Here is a 17,553-nt window from a genome sequence, read left to right on the forward strand (position 1 = left end):
TTTATGAGGCGGCTAGACGGGCTGCTATCGCGGGTATGTTACCAACTTATCACAGGGACTAAAATGGGTCTATACGTAAAAACATATCACTAGACCAAGGCTTTTCAACTGAGTGTGCTTCTCAAAATAAACACGTGAGTATATATATATATATATATATATATATATAGAGAGAGAGAGAGAGAGAGAGAGAGAGAGAGAGAGTATATTCAGTAGCTAGCTACAATATAAGTTATTCTGTAGTCACATTCATTTACGATAATTTTATATACTAATTTATGATAATGTCAATACATATTTACGATAGTTAGGTTACTATAACATATGGAGATATTTACCATAACATTATAGTAAACCACTTAGTATGGAGTTAATATAATCTCGTAAATTAACATAGTAATTATCGTAACTCAAAGTGACTATAGAATAAGTTATTTTGTAGCCAGCTATAGAGTAGTATTTCTATATATATATACCTATAGATATTTCTATCGGTTTACTAATTTAGTCAATTTGCAACATCTAGGCACAGAGAGATTTTCAACAAAACTTGAATTTAAATTAGATTCAAAAGCTATATATATCATTCTATTTATTAATAGATTTTATTTTATTTATAATAGTTGCTTTTCATGCTTAATCTAATAGAACAAACCGTTCGCTATCTATTGGCTAGAATTGTCATCCGACATTCCGAAATATCTTTATGAACTGAATAATTTAATTTGGACGTTTATATGAGTCCACAAAAGTGAGTCACACAAGATCCACTTATCACATCAAGTACGTTTTAAATCAAAAATTTGAGAAACTCATTTCAAAAAAAATTTCTTAGGACTAAAACCGCGGTGCTAAACAAGCTCATAACACCAGAGGTGTTACAACCAACCCCCCTAAAAAAATCTCGTCCTGAGATTCGAAGCAAGAATCAAAAAAGGGGAAAACACGATTACATTTCGTAGATCAGAGATTACACGAAAGATTACCCAACCTCGAATACTACACCACACAAGGATTTAGAGGTACATGGTTAAGAGCAACCTAATACAATCGAGACTTAATCTAGAAGTCAAGATAGATAAGGGCAATAGAGAAACAAGAAGATAATGAGTATCCAAAACATGGCGTATGACCAACAGATCTAGAAATAGGAGACTAAGAAGTCAAACATCGTGAACCCTAAAACCAAACTATCCAAAGGAAACTTGAACTTCTTCGAAAACCAGATCCTTCTTCTTCTCAGATTACACCATCACCTCAGACTGACGGACCTAGCTCCACAATGGCGACTGGATTTCATAGCTCTGCTCCGAATGCGAGGGGAATGGGGATGAAGAAGAAGAGCAAGGACCAAGGGTATCTTATAGTGGCGAACGAAGGTGGGGCGCAACACATTGGAAGTAGAGGTGGCATGGATGGGATACATAGATGGTCATGCTGTGGGGATAAACACGGCCATGGTGCGCTCCCTGCGCAAGCGAGCGGAGGGGAAATAAAGGAGGGAGATAAGAGGGTGCGCTCGTTGAGGGAGACTTGCGGGCGGTCGTGTCCCCAAAAGAAGAAAAAGGAGAGGGGAAGGGGGGGGTCCAGTATGGGGATGAGGCATAGGGGTTGAGTGCCGACCGGATGCTAGGAAAAGGAAAAGCGCACAGTGCACAAGGACGGTGAGTGTGGCATGAGGCTACGGCCACGCGAGACGGGGAGCTAAAGGGCCCAACACAGACGACGTCCGTAGGGCACATAGCGAAACAATCCGACAGGCGTAGTGTAGTCAACTAAACACAGGGCTTGGGACATGATGTCCACTCAGGCTTTTACAATCCCTCCCAACTACCATTGGTTAACTTTCTTTACTACTCTTCTTTCCTTTCCTTCCTTGACCACATCCATCTTTCCTATAAACTTAGACCATGTCATACGTTCTTCCTCCAAAACCACCTCCCCTTGTTTACCTGAGGGAACACTATTTCATCAACCCATTGGGGATTTCCCGTTTGAACACCCGAATATTTCTAAGGAGAATATTTTGTAGCAAAAGCGGTACGGCGGTGTAACTTGGTAAAGATACTTGGTCAACAACATTGATACCAGTGCGTGCCGAGCAGCGTCACCATGTGGCAGCTATTCCATAGGGGCCCTCGGTTTTGTCGTGGCACCATAAGCTATTAACCAGGCAACTACTACCAACGTACACACCATGAAGGCGGTGGGGTCATAGACCATAGAATAATAGGAGTATTGCAAGAAAAGATTCAAACAACAAGGATTCCCTTCACAATAAGGGACAAGGAATTCAAATCCAATGACGGATTTAGTTTAAAGAGATTCAAGTGTTCTGCTGGGACATCCACAATTAGTCAATACTATGTCCAATGTTCTCCAGTCACAACTGGTTGGCTGGCATCTGAATGGTAACTTCTCTTGTAACCCACTTAACATCGTCCTTGAAAACTTTAAGCACGTCTAATGAAACTTAAGGGTAGATGGACGCAATAGACATAGCAAAATAATAAAATGCACATTCCAACGGTCTTATACGGTTACATCATACAGACATCTAGTCTTCCATTTTCGACACATCATTCCCTACGGTCGGATGATCTCAACAACTATGGATGACAACAACGGCAAGAGTACAATACTGAAGAACAGCGACAAAACACACTACTACTATGGGTACAGCATCCCAAGGCAACTAATCTACTCTAGACCACACATCTTTATTCCTAGGCTCAGCGGATTCTTCTACCGCCCTGGCTATGGATCTGCCTCCTCTCTTGGCACTGGCTGAGTGAGAGGAATCAAGGGTTCTGCTTCTGACACTTCCAAGGGTGGAGGTGCTGGCGGCACTGCAACACCGGTTCTCCTTTCTAGCGGGTGGATAGGGATTCCCTCCACGATCAAGGGATCCTGCCATTCCGCAACCAGCGTCCTCTACTTGGCCCTAGTGACAAGATAGGCTTCTCCCAACTAATGAACATGTTAGTCTTTAGCCTCCTTCAGAGCTTCTGACATGGCAGTCTCTTGGCTCTGAGCAGTTGTAGCACTGGCATGCGCTTCGACAAGTTGCACCTAGAGCATCCGGGTGAAGATCTCGGCTTCCTCGGCTCGACGGAGACACTTCCTCATCTCCGAGGCTTGCTGGTCATACTGCTCATCCAGAGCAAGCAGGTACGTGGTCAAGTACACCATGGTAGGACTATCCTCTTGCACATCCCACCCTTGCAAAGCCTCCAAGCGAGCCCTCCATGCCTGCTGATTCTTGTCCAAAGGTGGAAAGAACCTCATGGGGGTACGGGCAATGGGCTGTTCATAGATCTGGCAAAGGTACCACAAGGCTTTGTGGGCCACAACTTGGTAGGTGTCGATGAAGCGAAACTTGGTTGCGGTCACATTCCAGGCTTTAGTGATGGTGGGGAACTCTTCACTCTTCCCAATGTAGATAGTAACCTCACACCGCTCAGTGCCATGCTTCTCATACTCATGGCCCTCATACTTGGGATGATATTTGACTTCGAGCTTTTGCAGGGTGGCATGTAGGATTCTGGGGAAACCCTCAACGTTCAGGCAGTAACTACTAACCCAGGCTTCTGCCATCTCTAGCGGTGGTTGTGAGGAAGGACTGAGCGAAAAGCTTGCTCAAAGGAAAAGCTAAACTAGCTAAAGTGCGCCGAGTGGTGGTACCAATGGCTAAGCCAGGCCCTACTTATAAAGGCATTCATTGGTCCTGACGCAGTCCACCAGGGTTCCTACGTGGGATCATTATGAATGAATCGACCAAATTTCTCGCGCATTCGAGACGAGCGATGTCCGAGGCCATTACTGACTAGTATGACTGTAGGGCAAGGGTCCGACAAGAGCGCAGAAAAGAGTATGGGGAGACGTGGGTCATGACCGGCATGAACCATGGGCGAACACGGAGCATGAAGCCATAGTGTAGAAATAACTCCAAAACAGGATGAGTCAGTCGTGCACAATACGACACACGTGGCACCTATGAATGGCATATCTACAAGCAATACGAGCGCTACAATGCACAAACAGGATATGCATGTATGCATGTCTTATACGTCCTTCCACTGTTGCCAACATATAGGGCAACCATTCTTAGATTTTTGGTACAAAGTTCTCTCCCTATAGCTGGTAAATACTATTGGACTATGCTCAGGGTTAGTGTACCTGCAGAAAAATTGATTAAGCCTACCTAAGTTAGCAGAGTGTCATCTGTCCTGGATCCATAACCATAGTAATAGGGCTACTTATATAACTTCGCATAAAGACATCCTATTCTTTTGAAAAGAATTTGTTGTCAAATTTTATTTTAGAAAAGGTTTTCAAAGCTTTATTTTCTCATTTATGCTCTGATACCACCTGTGATAGAACCACCTAATCTAATGTCTTCTATGAGTACTTGTCTTCCATTAGACACTAAGTACTCGAGGGAGGATACTAAATCACGCGGTTCCATCGAGCACACCCCGAGGGAGAACCCGAAAATCCACATTTTTTCATCAGGATCACAAATGAGAGAATAAAGCTTACATCATTCTTAACTATTTCTTACATCACTTTAATACAACATTAGAGTATAATATTTATCATTATAACAGTAGAATGTAATCATATTATCAGAGTTATGAATAATTTAATTGAACAGCGGAATATAAACATGCGAACAGAGTTATAGTGGAATTAAACATCTATTTATGACGTGATAAAATATTGATATATAAACTAAGACAACATATTATAAAACTTTCATTTAATTAAACATTTGGTGAGAGTTATAAATAAAAACTATGATCGCAGCGTAATGGAAATCCTCTCTGAGCCCACTAGGAGGAATCCACACACAAATGTCAGCTTTAGCATCCACCTATCACCTGCAACAGGGGGAAATAAAACCCTAAGTACTTAATTATACTCAGCAAGACTTATCCGATAGGAGGAAAAAAGACTCCAAGGATATGCAAGGCTATCTGGCTTGTGGGTTTATTGCATCTGCAGGAGCATTACTAAAAGTGCGTGCTTATATTTGAATTTTTCTTAGCAGTGCATTAGTTCATTAACTAACCATTCTATGTAAGCACCTATGCTACTTTCAAGTAGATGGTAAGCAATCAGATTTCCTTTTACCATATTTCATCTTCCAGTCCCTACTACAGTGCTAGGCCGTAGACAAGCCATACCGGATTGCTCGGTGATTCATGAATCAATGCCCCTAGCTGGGTACCCCAAAAACACACGCCTTGCTTGTACCCTAGGCACAAGCAGGACCAACCCACTACTCTCCTGTCATGGGGTCCAGGTCCCCGTCCAAACTGGGACTCCAAGCCCCCACCCCTGAGTCCTAGACTCAGTGCGGTGCAAGGACCTCCTTACCCAAAAACCACCCTGATAGTCGGTCCGGAAAGAGCTGGAACCCATGACAAGAGAGTAACAAGTCTTCCAAGCACCCATACCCAAGTATGTGCTTGGGATAATGAGTCTGTGACTTGCCTAGAATCTTATGCAATGGCCAGTCCTTAACCGACACAGACAGGGAAAGCAGTGTAACCAAGTCATGCCCCGTTGGCCGCAGGACACAACCTCTTACACCCACCAATACCCAAACCATATCCCTGCCTGGTCACCATCTTTCCTTTCCACCATTCATACTTTCCAAGTGATAATAATACTGTAATATATTTCCTATATCTCGCGAGTGATAGGCAATCACTTGACTTCTATCGAAGTCCTGTAGCATAGCAATCTATTCGATCCTATCATACTAGTAAGACTCATAGGATAAAGATATATATATGCAGGTGGGTTTCATTCAATTCCTTAAAACCTAATACACAAATATAATTTAAAGTGTAGAAAAGTAGGGGTTATGCATCAGGGCTTGCTTGGGTAAAATATATAGCCAAAAGTTAGTATTTGCATCTTTAGATCATCCACCGTTATCTGAATAGAAAGCCCATTACATCATCTCTAGATTCTCACTCATCCTTCACTTGATCCGTTGATCCATCATCGTACCTATATGATATGCAATGCGATGCAGTGCAAAGACGTAATTAATCGACTGCAATCGGAACTTGTAAAATACGATTTATGCCTCTCAAATTAACGAGCTAGTTCTAACGACGACCGTACTTGGGCTACATATCTATGTTGTCAAATAAAGCCTTATTTCCCAACAAATATTTTAGTTATACAATTCCAGGGTGTTTCTTTATTTTATCCTATCGATTTAATCTTTATTCGAAATTGGATATCATTACCTACCTAGCAAACTAATTATTCTAGAGCTACAAAAATTACAGTGAGCTACTATTAATAGTAGGGATTTATTGTAAAATTTTAGAGTTAATACTATCATTGATTTATCATGGAAATTCCTACCAGTTCACCTTTTAACAATATTAAGCATGTTAAAATAATTAGAGCAACCCTAAAAACATATCGAACCTATGTGAACAAAATACACTATTAGGTAGATCATGATTTTAGAAACTCAACAAAACTAGTTTTATAATTTTTGGACTCCTAATTGATTTTATATTGGTTTTACAAGTTTATTCCTGAAACTAAATTAGCAAGTGCCTTAGAAAACAAACGGGGCCAGCGGCCACCAAAATGGCCCTGTGGCCCGTGGTAACGGCGCGGCAGCCCGATGCACAGCACGCATACGCAGCCCAGCATAGGCGGCACTAGTCCGGCCTAGGAAGGGGCAGGGCGCGCGCGCGGCCACAGAGGAGGCCGACGGCCCACGTGGACGGCGAGCGCGGCCCAAAGCGAAATGGGGCGTGAGTGGCCCAGCAACTAGAAGCGGTCGGCCCATGGGGGAAAGCCCAGTGGTGGTGACCCAAATTTCACCGAGGCCCTTGCACTTTTACCTAATCCACCCCCGGGACAATAGCACTATTCATTTAAGTCATGTATTTCACAACTAGGCCCCTGAAAAGGCTTCTATTAACACATTATCACCTTCTCTTCATCTTCTATGAACGGAGGAGCAGAGGAGCATCAGCCGAGGAGGGCATGGTGATGGCAAAAAACTATCCATGGGGCAGCAACAGACCTAGACGCACATGGGCATGGCCAAGGCAATCCCTATCGTGGCCCGCAAAGGCGCGGTGGCTGGCGTCGGTGGACTCCTCAGCACCAGGTGGACAAGGCGTGCCCTCAGCTAGGCCTCGCATGTGCCAGGGCAGGGTGCAGTGGCTCGGCCACATGCATGGCATGACGAAGGCCTGAGCAGGGGCCATGACGGCGCTGGGACATCAGCGGGTGTGACCACGATGGCGTAGCATGGAGGTGGAGCAGCACGAGAAGGCAGCGCTGTGGAGCCGCTGGTCCAGCATAGAGCCGAGGGACTCATGCGCGCATGCGCTCCCCCGCAAGGTTGGCCGACGACGGCGGGCACTGCTATGGCAGGAACGAGGCACGGTACAACACAAGGCTCGGGAGGGGCAGCGCTAGGGATGGCGGTCTAGCGTGGATCAGGGCGGGCATGGCAGCCACACATGGAGGAACCAGCACTGTGGAGCGTAGAGGGGGCTCAGGAGGAGCTACGAGTGCGGGGAGGAGCGAGGCAAGGCGGAGCCGTGCACGGATGCCATTGAGCTACGACCTATAGCAGAAGGAGCGCAGGGCACAACAGCAGCAGCAGCCACGGCGACAGCGTGGACCGAGGTGGAGGAGGCACTTGTGAGGGGCGGCACTGAGGGGCAGAGCAGTAGGTCTAGCGCAGCAGTGGGATGCGGCAGCACAAGCTACACAACATCAGCACCGGCACGCACGGCAACAGCATAGGACTGTGAGGACAATAGCTTGCTACAGTGGCCTAAAGCTGGGGAGTCTCCTCCTCGGCAGCAAAAAATAGAGGGACGGGGAGCAGCGCGAGGCTCGATAGAGTCAGACAGAAACAAGCAAAGTAGGTAGAGACAAGCAAGGCAGGCAATGGAGGCAAGACACGAGGCATTCATGGTGCAGCAGAGATGATGCGACAAAGCAGGCAAATGGACGGTGGCGTTTAGCGAGGGCATGTGCACGACAGAGCCATGTGCTCCCATTAAAAATTCAGACAAGATGCTAGCGAGGGAGAGAAAGACAATGGCGTAGGCAAACCGACACGTCGGGGTGCAGAGCCATGACGGGAGACGGGGCGATGCATAATTACAAAGCAAGGCGAGTACGCTATACGCCACGCTAGGAAAAGTAAATGAAGCTGTTGCGCTATCTCTCATCTATTATGTGCTTTCACACCAATCCCATTAAATTTATGAGGCGGACAGACAGGCAGCTGTCGTGGTTATGTTACCAACTTATCATAGGGACTAAAATGGGTCTATACGTAAAAACATGTGACTAGACCAAGGCTTTTCAACTGAGCATGTGTCAGGTTCATAAACCCGGGGTCCCTCATGGACTGGCTTCCCAACAAAGGCTCAGCCTAGTAGACGACGTCGCGAACAACGCGCAACTCCTAGGCCAGCTCAAAAAACCTAACGATAGGCCAGAAGTGCGATCCAGTCTCCAACTAGAGGGCCTGGCCAAAGATGGCAGCGCTCGCTCACCTCTGACTCTGGCTTGCCTCTTCGGCCAGAAGGCCTAGCTTTTGACTCTGACCTACCTCTCCGACCGAATGGCCTGGCCTAGGAGGAACGATGCCCGCTTACAACTCCGAACCACATCTCTGACCGGGGATACGCCGAACCTCTACTTACAGCTCTTCCCTGACTGGCACGGTCGGAGCCCACTGGGACCAACCGACCAGGGACGCCCTCTCGATCAGGACCAAAAAATGGGCAGCGTAAGTAAAGCAGGATGCTCAAGTCAAACAACAATATCGAGGACTGTACCCTGTACACCTATAGGATAGTATCGATAGGGCATGTCAGAAGGGTACCCTGCAACCTTCCAGGCATGTTAGAACCTAAGTAGTGTTGTAGGCACCGATGTTTTGCCCTATAGTGTTATGGGCGCCATCAATTCTCATACCAGGCGAACATGGTAAGACACCCCACATGCCTCTAGGTGTCAACAGTGTTGTGGGCACCTTCATTTACCATACATGGTGAATGCGGTAAAAACATTCCACATGCGTCTGACAACAATAGTGTTGTGGGCGCCTACCATCGTCTTGTACTGACGGCATGAGCAACAAGACTTAGTAGCATACGTACTCTCTCTCTTGTAAAGCCATCCCCTTCATCTATAAAAGGGGATGCACTCTCTCCCAACAAAAAAAGACCGATCAGTTCACTTACATCGATTCACCCTCTGCTAACTTTAGACACTCTAAAGCTACACAGAGCGCACGCTCGAACACTTAGCATATAGCAAAGCTCCTATCACTCTTGGCCCTTCAGACCAGAGTCCGACCAGACCTCTTGCACCCCCTATCTTTCTCCTCCTCGTTTGTAACCCCACTGCAAACTTTGAGCACCTAGGCTCAAGAATAAAGTCACTGACTGACTCAAACTAGACGTAGGGCACGTTGCCTAAACCAGTATAAACCCTGTGTCATTGAGTGCTAGGCCATATCCGATCACAACATACGACAAAACTACAAATATTTATGTGTTGGTCACTTTCTACACCGACATCGTGCTTCTCAAAATAAACATGTGAGTATATATATATGTATGTATATATATACTATAGATATTTCTATTGGTTTACTAATTTAGACAACTAGCAACATCTAGGCACAAAGAGATTTTCAACAAAGCTTGAATTTAAATTAGATTCAAAAGCTATATATATAGCGTTCTATTTATTAATAGATTTTATTTTATTTATAACAGTTGCTTTTCATGCTTAATCTAATAGAACAAACCGTTCGCTATTTATTTGCTAGAATTGTTGTTCGATATTCCTAAATATCTTTACACACTGAATATTTTAACTTGGATGTTTATATGAGTCCACAAAAGTGAGTCACACAGGATCCACTTATCACATCAAGTACGTTTTAAATAAAAAAAATCCAAGAAACTCGTTTCAAAAAATTTTCTTAGGCCTAAATCGCGGTGCTAAACAAGCAGGTAACACCAGAGGTGTTACATAATTCCTCCAAACTCTAGCAATCTGGTACCCATCTAGGATTTTTCCAAAGATTTTAAAAGTAAAGCAAGCGTAAGTACATGTCGTCCTCAATAAATATAACATGGGGTTCATGAGGCTCAAAAGGCTGACACTGGTTCAACTGCGATTAGCTTTTAATGAGTCATCTTTTAGCGATTGAGTGGCAACAAGTTTATCCACGAGCCCATATAAACATAGCATAAACAGTAATCATTAGTGAACATCTTTATCATCAATATCATCAGTGTTCATCATCTATTCCGTAAGGGTTCTAAGGTCGCTTGTGACCATGAGCACGGCTGATATATTAGTTTTACACTCTACAGAGGTTGTACACTTTCACTGTGAGTCAGGATTTACCCTTTTGCCTGAGGTCGCGAGCCTCTTGACCCACTACAAAGGAAGGTTGGCAAGGCTCACCATGAAGCCTTTCAAAGGTTCGTCTAACAAGTTAGGGCCGCTAAGGTTTCTCCATCAATAAGCATGAACCCCCTCCAAGGAGTGACTAATAAAATACAAAGAAATCAAAGTGCACCCTCTTGGCAGGCCAAGATCATATAAATCGGAGCCCCTCTTGCGCCATAAAGGTAACCACTAACAAGCTAGAAAAGGTCCTCATACTGAGCTAAAGCCAGAGGCATATAGCCCTCATAGCTGTACTGTAAGTCTCGGATATTTACTTATAGATAAGTCATTAGGAAGAGGAATCTAGAGCACCATAAAACAGCCCAATGCTCTAGCCCCCTTGTTCCATGTTGCTAAAAAGCATCTTTTAATGTTTATTGTATATACCATTAGTCAAGTTATAAGATCATGGCTTTAGTTGAGCGCTAGCAAAGCTACCTAATGCAATACCCCATAGGTATCAAGGTACAAGATATCAAATATCTAGGATATCCTTACTGGCAACAAGGTAGACACATGCAATATGAATTAAGTGATTAAAGGTGAATAGGTAACAAGGATGGTCCCATGCTATACTTGCATTAAACTTAGATCCTTCTTCAAGTCCAAAACTGCAAAGATCTGCTTCTTGATCAAGACATAAAGCTCACCGACTGGATATGATCATAAAGCACCACACAAGCATCCATGCAATCATACATGAAGTAAACAATAGATCTAAATTAGAATAGTACACCGATCATAGAAAAATAAGTAAAAGAGTTTGAAACATGATACTACGCATCGCTACGAACACATAGTCGCAAGAAGCACTCTAATCGGAGTTACGATAAAAAGGATACATCTATCGATAAATTTGCTTTATACGTGGAAAATAAAACTATAGGCTTCATTTATTTTAACTATAAATCATATATAAAAGATATTTTATAAATAATATAAATTGAATTAATTCAATTTTTTATTTGAATTATAAAACTAAAGTAAAACAAATCATATTTTATTTTTAAAATCCAGTTGCATAATTATTAATCAAATTAGAGTTTAAACCATGAAATTCTAGAAATAGTAATATGGTAAACATTGTTACCAATGCATAGTTTATGTTATTACGAATTCAATGCAACTTGAATGGGCTAAAACAGAGTTGAAACATAGAAGTTATAAATTAAATAAGATTTCCTTTATTAAAATAATAGATTAAATCTAACCTTAAATTTTAAAAGTTGAAAACTTATCTAACAGTAGTATGAACACGTAGATTATGAAATTACAAAACTAACGCAAGTTGAATGGGTCAAATCAGAGTTAAAAGAGAGATGTTATGGCCTAAAGAAAGTAGTGGCAAATCTGTAAATAAGTGAAAACATATTTTGGATCTAAACCGAAGAAACTATGCTTTTCAAAGAAGAAGACGTAATTTGTGATTGCGCTTTGGACCACGGGTTAAGATTCAATTAATTGTAAGGGGATTTTTGCAAAAGCGCCAGCGAAGGGGTACGTTCTAATCTGAGCTCTTGATCTCTAGATGGACGACCGAGAGCGGAGAGAGGGAGATGGGGGTCGCCGGCGTGCTGCTTCAGGCGGCGGCACCATGGCTGGCGTTGAGAAGCTTGGCGGCGAGCATAGGAAAATAGCAACGGGCCACGAGAGATCAAATTGGAACACGGGGAGAAGGGGAAGGAGATGGTGAACTCACCTTGGGCAACTACATGGCCGGAGACGGCTCGGAGATGGCGGGCGGCTTGGCGGGCGGACGACGTCGAGCTCGGCGAGATCCCGTTCGGTGGAAGGAGTGGAGCTAGGGCTAGGAGCGTCTTGGAGACAATACCGAAACACGGCAGGGCCCTCGAGCTTTATAGGAGCGGAAACAACGTGGCGCGCAAGGCAATGACGCGTGGCGACATGAGCGCGGACTCACCGACGATGGAGTCCGTCTCGGGTACGAGCGGAAGGAGAGGGACGGAGCTAACAGGGATGGCCCACCTGTCAGCGTCGGCGAGGGCAAGGGCCAACAGTTAGAGAGAGAAGAGGTGCGCGGCTGCTGCCTTCGGGCGGGCTCATTAACGCAGGCCGCGAGGTGAAAATGGGGCGGCCCAAGAGCAGAGGGAAGCGGCCTGCGGAGGAATGCGAGTGCGGACTAGCCTGTCGGGCTGCGTGAGAGGGAGCACTTTGGTCGGCTCGGCCCACACGGAGAAAAGTTGAGGAGAAGAAGTAGTGGCCCGGGAAGGAAAAAGGAATGGAGAGCTAGGCCGACTCAACAAAGAGAAGAAGCGGGCCGACAGCAGGCTTTGGGCCGAATAGGGGGAAAGAGTAATGAAAACTACTTTTCCAAATTTTCTTTTCTTAATTCAAAACAAATTCAAATATGATCCAAATCAAGTATAAATATGATTTAAAATACACTTTTCAATTTAATTCAAAATGAACAATTTTGGTAGGTTTTCAAAAATAAAATTTACAACTTTTTAAATGCTTCTATTTTCTATTTTTTCTTTTCTTTTACTTCAAAGCTAATTTCAAAAGCATTTTAAATTCATTTCAAATTTTGGATTCAACCACTCATTACAATAAATCAAATGCACCGGCATGTATACACAACTATGTTGCTAAGCCCTATGATAAATTTGAAAATAATAAAAATTATTATTTTCCTATGTTTCATGAGCACAAAAATACGAAATTAAATTAATTTAACTATATTTCGAGCAAATTTTAGGGTGTTACAGATTGCTGCCAGTCTGGCACGTGTTTAGTGAACCTTTCTCTGGTGGCCTTCTCCAAATTGTCAATTTAATTTAAAATTTTGAATTCCAGATTACATATTTGAAATGTTTTTCAATTAAGCATGGCGTGACTTTGAGTTATTATGATGTTGAAATGCAATTTGGAGAAGAAAAGCATAGGCAGAAGGGGAGATAAACTGAAGTTATAAGAGATTGATAATTATAGGGAACTACTCGAGTAGCTATCCCTTGATTTACCTATACGTTAAAAGGGGATTCCCTCGTACTCAATTTTAAAGGATAAGAGAAAGGACGAGCATATGCATCGGCAGTACTTTTCAGCGAACGAACAATATTTTTTCTCACAACAAATCAGTATAAACATCAGCACAAATAAAATTTCAGCGAGATGAACACGGAGGTGTGGAGGTGTGCAGAAACGACAAAAAAGAAATCAAAATTTCTCCAATTGTTTACTAAACGGTGGATCCCATAAGTTTTTGCTGACATCGTATCATCTTGGCACCATGCTGTGTTCCTAACGTGACTCAATAAAGTCAAGTCATTAATCTGTTGGTGTGTGTATGATGACTATGATCGTTCGTTAGTGTGTGTGAAGGTGCCATCAACCCTGGACGTGCCCATCAGCTTCGTCTGTTTCGCTGTCTTATCAGCGTATTATTTATGTAGTACGGAGCAGTACTAGATGAAAACAAAATGTAGAATAAAAAATATATTGAGGCTCGCGAGGCAGGAACGAATTGAGGCTGGTGTGCCGCCGCAAACCGCCACGCCATGAATGTGGCGAGCCACGCCCGCTGGTTGGTTGCAACTTTAACTGTGGCAGCCACGGAATCTCACATAGAAAAACACGCCACAAAAGTGTAGTGCCAGAAAACGCTGCCGCAACTGCGGCTCGCCACAGCTAGCCACACTTGGGGCGTGGCCAGGTGTGGCCGATATCCAAACATGCCGTAAATATCTCTCCTTGAACACCAAGGGTTAGCTGTACGATGGGAATAACAAACACAGGAGCGCCTCGATACTCTGGATACGTTGTTGTGTAAGAGCACCCGCAATGGTTAGAGCTATTTACTGGCTCCGTTCGCTTCGTTGAAAAAACAAGCCAAAACATTGTTTCGACTGATTTGTTGTGAGAGAAAAACGCTGTTCCGGCTGAAAAAGAAGCTGAAAAATACGAATTATAAGAGAAGCGAACAGGGCCACTAGCTCTAAGCCAACTTCTTCAATAGTGCTAACTTTTAGCACATAACTTATAATATGGATAGCTAGCACGAAACTGTCACGTAACCTTAAAATGTATGCAAGAGCTTAACTCTCAATCAAGAACTAGTTTTTCTCTCTCTTCTGTTAAAATATGAAAAAATGCTTAGAGCTAGCTTAAGAGTTAGCCATTGCGGGTGCCCTAATGCTCCCTCCGCTTCCCTTTAACTGTTGTTTTCGCTTTCCAAGAAATAACTTTAACTAAATATATATAAAAATATTAATATTTATGGTACATAATTAATATCATTAGATAGATCGTTGAATCTATTCTTATAATAAATTTATTTAGAGATACAAATATTACTAATATTCTCTATAAATCTAGTTAAATTTATCGGCATACAAACCATGACAAAGATATTTAAAAATAGAAAGAGTAGACTCTATATTTAAGCTAGCTCATCGAGATCCCATCCTAGCAGAGATGGACATGAGGATCTGTAGCCTTCGTCTTCCTCACCCTCCTTCTCAAGCTCATCATGGGCTAGAGCACATCATCAGGCATACCTGGAAGTATTAGCTCTTGGATTTAATTAGATCTGGCCGGTTAAGGCCGTGTTTGGCCGTAGTGCTCTGTCGCGGGAGCTGGAGCTGGAGCGGCGAAGCCACAAATCCACAAATCTCTGGTGCCCTTCAGCCAGCGCGTTTGGTGCGGCTCTTCCATCGGAGCTGCCACGGAGCCGGAGCCGGACCCCGGCCAAACACGGCCTAATTAGAACTAGGGAGAATTGGTTATGTAGCATCAAAAGATTATGAGAATCGGAAAATACCACTGGAAAAACTCCGTCACGTGAAATACCATAGAAAGATGTAAGCGTTAACCGAAATTAGCATTCCGTCACGTTCAGTCAATTTTGGGGTAACGGCCATCATCTCCACCCGCACAAGCATGCGCTGTGATGCGCCCTTCTTCCTCCTCCGTCCATGCGGCACAGGCTAGGCAACCCGAGGCACTTCTCCCGCAACCGCCCCGTCCTCCAGCCGGTGGAGGCTGGTCAGCACCCGCCACGCCGCTGGTTCCACGTCGTGCTCACGACCCAGGCCGGCACGCTCACGCTGGCCACGCGCGCCGACAACCTCTACCTGGAGGGCTTTCGGAGCCGCGACGGCACGTGGTGGGAGCTCACCCGTGGCCTCATCCCGGGCGCCACCTACCTGGGCTTCGGCGGCTCCTAACGCGACCTGCTCAGCGACTCGGACCGCCTCGCCAGCGTCGCCCTCGGCCCACAGCAGATGACGGAGGCCGTCAACGCGCTCGTCGCGCGCGTCCCGTCTGACCTCGCATCCGGCGCGGCGCAGCAGCGGGCGAGGGACGCACTGCCGGTGCTGCTGCTCATGGTGCACGAGGCCACGCAGTTCGCGACCATGTCGGGGCTCGTGGCCGGCCTGATGCACCCTAGGGCGGCGATGAAGAACGGCTGTGGTTGAGGAACTCGTCCTCAAGGAACCTCCAGGCGCCACGAGCGTTGAACTGATGCAGCATCAAGGATTAGAGCAGGTCGTTGGAGACGGTGTCGTAGATCCACCACGTCAACACCGTGCAGTCGATATGGACCCAGACACGGCGGTCCGACAGAGCTTCATCGGATAGAACATGGGGAGTCAGGGCGTACTTTTGCCAAGCACCACGAGGAACAGGCCGCACCATTTGCTGAAGTTGTTGGCGGCCGGCTCCAGGGTGACCGGGATCAAGGCCTAAGTGTCAGATATAGAAATTTCTCTCTGCTTTCTGCCCCTATCAATCATGGCCTTCCTGTCCTCCGGCGACGGCGACAAGCCGACAGCCGCCTCGTCGTCGCGGATTTACTTAGGCTCCTGAGGGAAACAAAAATGTTGGCCGTACGGAAGCCGAACGCGAAGACGCCGGATGGGCTCATGATGGCGGCGACGCGGTGGCTTTGCATTGGTGCGCTGATGGAGAAGGCAGGAACAAGAACAAAGCGCAAGGAGAAGGAGCAGCCAGTACACGTGCGCGGTGTCGCGGCCGATGTTGAAGTTGCGCGTGGCGCGGCAGGCTGGCAGCGCAGCTGCGGTGCCGTAGGGGTCGTGCACTCATACTGGCACGCGCGACAGCAACTCTATGGCCGCGCTCAGCGCCTGCCTTCCTTGCGCCGCACCAGCCAACGTGATCCTGGGCGACGGAGATGGGGCTGCTGCGGCGTTGGCGTGTTGCCTTCTGCCATGGCCTCCGGCTGGTGAGCTTGGGCGGCGGCAACTTCAATCGACACTAAAACAGGCTAGCGGCTAGACAACAGTTCCAAACGTGAGCGCCAAGCAGCTCGCGCTCGTGGACGGCGCCAACTTGAGCAACCTCCTACTGCGGGCGTCGCCCATGAACTCTAGTGTCAAGTGCAAGTCCGTTTTCGCGTCCTCGACTCCAGCGACCCCCAGCTCCTCGCGGACGGTATGCGGATGGCGGCGCGGCGCGGTGAGGCGACGTTGCTCGCGGACGTGTGGACGGCGGCATGGTGAGGCAACGCTGCTCGCAGCTGGCGAGCGTGGGCCGTGGGGATAGCAGATGGACGGAGGAGGAAGGAGTCACAGCGCATGCTCGTGCGGGTGGCTATGACGGCCGTTAGCCTCAAAAGTAACTGAACACGACGGAATGCTAATTTCGGGTAACGCTTACATCTTTTGATGGTATTTCACGTGACGGAACTTTTTCAGTGGTATTTTTTGATTCTCATGATCTTTTGATGCTACCGAACCAATTCTCCCTTAGAACTAATACAGTACTACTCCATGGCGAGTACTTCTGAACCAGCATTGGACAAAGACCAAAGAAATAAACAAAGGAAACCGACAGACACGTGCATATGCTTTCGTCGACTCCTTCCCTTCTTCTGTTTTGCCGCACAGACACATGTCCCTTCTTGTGTTATGGTCCACAAAATTGTTCAAATGAACACTAATGAAGAAATTACCAAAACTACAGCTGTAGATATTGAAGAGATAGATTATATTTTAAAATGTATCAATTTCATATTTTTCGAATTAAAAAGAAATATTTATGAATTATAGCTATTTACCTATTATTTTATTATTTTTAGAAAAT

The 17,553-nt window shown here is 45.4% G+C and overlaps 1 pseudogene; it reads left to right on the top strand.

Moving 5' to 3' along the window:
* Positions 1-15,422: 15,422 nt before the first annotated feature.
* On the top strand, positions 15,423-15,926 carry LOC136456412 (protein synthesis inhibitor I-like; annotated as a pseudogene).
* Positions 15,927-17,553: the final 1,627 nt, after the last annotated feature.

The sequence above is a fragment of the Miscanthus floridulus genome, chromosome 1 (genome assembly GCF_019320115.1).
Source record: "Miscanthus floridulus cultivar M001 chromosome 1, ASM1932011v1, whole genome shotgun sequence".
Classification (NCBI taxonomy): Eukaryota; Viridiplantae; Streptophyta; class Magnoliopsida; order Poales; family Poaceae; genus Miscanthus; species Miscanthus floridulus.